Source organism: Octopus bimaculoides, chromosome 5 (genome assembly GCF_001194135.2).
Source record: "Octopus bimaculoides isolate UCB-OBI-ISO-001 chromosome 5, ASM119413v2, whole genome shotgun sequence".
In the NCBI taxonomy this organism is placed as follows: Eukaryota; Metazoa; Mollusca; class Cephalopoda; order Octopoda; family Octopodidae; genus Octopus; species Octopus bimaculoides.
The window spans coordinates 99,475,277-99,479,631 of NC_068985.1; the positions used below are offsets into that span (position 1 = coordinate 99,475,277).

Genomic DNA, 4,355 nt, shown 5'->3' on the forward strand with positions numbered 1-4,355 from the left:
TGTGTGTGTGTGTGTGTGTGTGTGTTTGTGTGTATGTGTGTGTGTATGTGCGTGTTTACCTGTGTGGTTGTTTAAACAGAGACATAACGTAATGTTGGCGTTGAGTGAAGGGTATTATTTAAGCTCTCGACTCGGTCATCTCGTGACAGGTAGGGTTACTTTTGTATTCTTATACAAAATAATTAATTCTACACACCTCTTTGTACATAGGAGCGGGACACTGCTTTAAAATTTATTTCGCTGCAGAAATATCCTCAAGAGAGTCATTGACTGAAAATTGAAAATACATACGTGATATCTTCAACACTCGTTAACCTTTTTAATCCCTCAATTTTTTTGTATCCCCGTCCCTTTTCTTTAGAATGGTTAATGTATTTTATTTTAGTATAAAAGGGGAGTTCATTGTCAACTGGATGAGCATAAATAACAGTAGCTAACAATAATTTGAAGTTTAAAACGAGCAGAAATGTGCTACGTCAGTTTCTGACAATGTAAAAGTTTCTCTAGTAGTAGTAGTAGTAGTAGTAGTAGTAGTAGTAGTAGTAGTAGTAGTAGTAGTAGTAGTAGTTGTAGTTGTAGTAGCAGCAATCGTTTCTAGTACAGGTACAAAACCTGAAATTTTAGGAGAGTGGACTAGTCGATTACATCGACCCCCTCTAAATGGTATTTATTTTATCGATCCCAAAAGGATGAAAGGCAAAGTCGAGCAGCAGGCTTCACTTTCCTGGTCATCGGCAGCAGCCACATCAACATCAGTTTATAACGTAAGGAAAATAGCAATAGTAATAACGGCTACATTGTTGCCATGGCTACCGATGGTAATTAATTGTTGCAGGAAGGTCAGTTCAACCCGGGTTCTGTGTCTCTTGAGAGATTTAAATATCCCTTACTCTTTTCGCCTCATTATGTTTTTGCACTATTTTTTTCACTGTGTTTCTCGTACTATTTCGCTAACAAAGTGATGAGGTATGTATCTCTACATAGCTTTGCTTCTCTGAATTTCAAATGGTACGTCGTGGAAATATGCCACAGTTCTGGTCTTCAAGTACTTTATATGAATAAGCCATGAATGCATCAACAGAATCGAATTTTTAAGATAAACACAGAAACGCAAAATTAAAATTTGCTGTTTAAATTTGCTATTTTATCCCATTTGTTAATATATAATCTGATTTTCAAAAAGACTCGCGCATATTTATGAATTTCTAATGCCTTTAATTATCTTTTAAAAACATCCAAGGCGCACCTAAACATCCCGTAGGTATTTTATTTCAATATGACTTGCGTATACACTTACCTAAGAAACTTGATATCGCTTTGCTCTGCAACTAATCAATATATATTGAAGCCTCAAAGATATACTCTTTTACTCTTTTATTTGTTTCAGTAATTTGACTGTAGCCATGCTGGAGCACCGCCTTTAGTCTAGCAAATCGACCCCAGGACTTATTGTTTGTGACCCTAGTACTTATTCTATCGGTCTCGTTTGACGAACCGCTAAGTTTCCGTCTACCAAATCCACTCACAAGGCTTTGGTCGGCCCGAGACTACAGTGGAAGACACTTGCTCAAGGTGCCACGCAGTGGGACTGAACCCGGAACCATGTGGTTGGTAGGCAAGCTACTTACCACACAGTCACTCATGCCGCAGCTCTTATTATAAGGATGGTAACAGGCTATTTGATGTGAGTTCCTATCCCGGTGAGGTCGACTCTATCATTAATAATCGCATGGTTGTTAAAATATGTACCAGAGAAGGACTGTGAAAGATTACATCGACTTTATCCAAGTCCCTATAAAACTGTTTAGTTTTTTTCTCTATGTTCAATTTCAAAATTACTACTTTTATTGTGGTGATGAACTGGCAAAATCCTTAGCACGCTGAACGAAACACTAAGGGATATTTCGTCCGTCTTTACGAACTGAGTTCTACTTTCGCCATTTCGGGGTCGATAAAATATGTACCTGTTGAAAATACCGAGGTTAATGTAATCGACTAGCCGCTTCTCCTGAACTTGCTGGCCTTGTGACAAAATTTTAAACCAATATTGTCTGTTTCATTAAGGCAGTGAGATGGCGGTATCGTTAGCACTCCGAGTAAAATGCTTTGTGGTATTTTGTTTGTCTTTGCATTTTGAGTTCAAATTCTGCCATGGTGGACTTTATATTTCATCATTTCGGAGCCGATAAAATAAGTACCATTCAAGCACTGGGTTTGATATTATCAACTTAACCCTTCTCCTGGAATTACTGGGCCTTGTACCATAATCTGAAATCAAAATTACTACTTTTATTACACAGATGTGTCAAAGTGGCAGGTAAAATTTATATGGCATTTGATTACAAATCTCAATTTTTTTAATTTAGATCTAGAGCTGATCAATACCAACTATAGAACAAATGATTGCCAATATGATTCTGGAATTGGCTAGATCATCAATATCTGCCTAAATATAGATCGTGTGTCAGTTTGAGAAATCAATATTATTATTATCATAAAACAGATGAAGAACAGTAGTATCACTGGGGGAATCTATTAATTTTGCATTAAATTCCATCCGCCTTTCTTTCTTATCAGTTAAAATCGCGCAGCGAACGATTTATATCATCCTCCTCTGCCGAGGAGGATGATATAAATTGCAGGCATATACCTGCGACTTAGAATTGCGAAAGCTAACTAAATGACTGACTGAATTAAACGTTTATAGCTCATAAAGTTAAATCCAATATTTCGTTTTTATTTTTCACCCCAGGTATCGGAAATATATATCAGATAATTTGCTAACATTACCTCCTACTAAATGGCTTTGAGTCTCGAATTTAAAAAAAAATTATGTAATATGAAATCAGAATTAAGATTTGTGATTTAAGTGAGTTCAATATCTAAAAAACTATTAATTTAGGTTTGTCTTTCATGTTTTAGAATGAATCTTTAGCCGACAATATTCGGAGATCTCTCTCTATATTGATTGACCGCATGCCTGGACATGGACAGTACATCTCAACATCGAAGGCCTGGTAAATAAATTTTTACAGCATATTATCATCTAATCATGTATGCATGGATTTATTTCCTAAGATGTTGAAGCTGGAAGAAGGGCCAACATAAGCTGGATACAGTGTCGTCGCAGACGTTGTAGTCAGAACGTTAAAATATTAAATCTCTGTTAATGATGTGTAGGTAAGTGGTATTTCGTTATACCACCAACATATGCTATAAAGTATACTCTCTTTATCTCTTTCATTTGTTTCTGTCATTTGACTGCGGCCATTCTGGAGCATCACCTTTAGTCGAGTAAATCGACCCCAGGACTGATTCTTTGTAAGCCTAGTACTTATTCAATCGATCTATTCTGCCGAACCGCTCTATTATGAGGACGTAAACTCACCAGCATCGGTTGTCAAGCGATGTTCGGGGGACAAACACAGACACACAAACATATATATATATATATATATATATATATATATATATATACGACGGGCTTCTTTCAGTTTCCGTCTAACAAATCCACTCACAAGGCTGTGGTCGGCCCGAAGCTATAGTAGAAGACACTTCCCCAAGGTGCCACGCAGTGGGACTGAACTCGGAACCGTGTGGTTGGTAAGCAAGTTACTTACCACACATTCAACACCACGTCCTATTGCGTTAGCAGTGCTTTTTACAATATTCTGTTAAGATTATTTCTACAGATATTCTACAGAGAGAATAAGTACTAGGCTTACAAAGAATAAGTCCTGGGGTCGATTCGTTCGTCTAAGCTTGTTGCTCCATAATGGCTAGAGTCAAATGGCTGCAACAAATAAATGAATAAAAGATTATATATATGAAGAAAATAATATATATATATATATTCTTTTATACTTCTACATATTTCAGTCATTTAACTGCGGCTATGCTGGAGGACCGCCTTGAAAGGTTTTGGTCGAAGAAATCGATTCAAGGACTTATTCTTTGTAAGGCTAGTACTCATTCTATCGTTCGCTTTTGTCGAACTGCTAGGACACGGGAACCTAAGCACATAAACGTCAGTTGTCAAGAATAAGTACTGGTATCGATTCGTTCGACTAAACCTGGTGTTCCATCATGGCCCGTAATTGTGGTGGTGGTGGTGGAAACAAACTCAGACAGAGACACACACACACACACAAATACATACAGTGATGGATATACAACAAGCTTCTTTCAGTTTTCGTCTGCCAAATCCAATGACAAGGCATTGGTCGGACCCCGGCTATAGGAGGAGACAGTTGCCCAAAGTGCCACGCAGTGGGACTGAACCCGGAACCATGTGGCTGGGAAGGAAGCTTCTTACCACACAACCACGCATATATATATATATATATATATATATA

General features: G+C 37.5%; 1 long non-coding RNA gene across 2 annotated transcripts in view; it reads left to right on the top strand.

Annotated features, from left to right (window-relative positions):
* Positions 1–4,355, top strand: part of LOC106882694 (uncharacterized) — a 343,192-nt gene that overhangs the window by 9,246 nt on the left and 329,591 nt on the right. For both annotated transcript variants that reach the window (XR_008264135.1, XR_008264136.1), the window contains exon 2: positions 2,923–3,017. This is a non-coding gene — a long non-coding RNA (uncharacterized LOC106882694). The remainder of the gene's footprint in view (positions 1–2,922; positions 3,018–4,355) is intronic.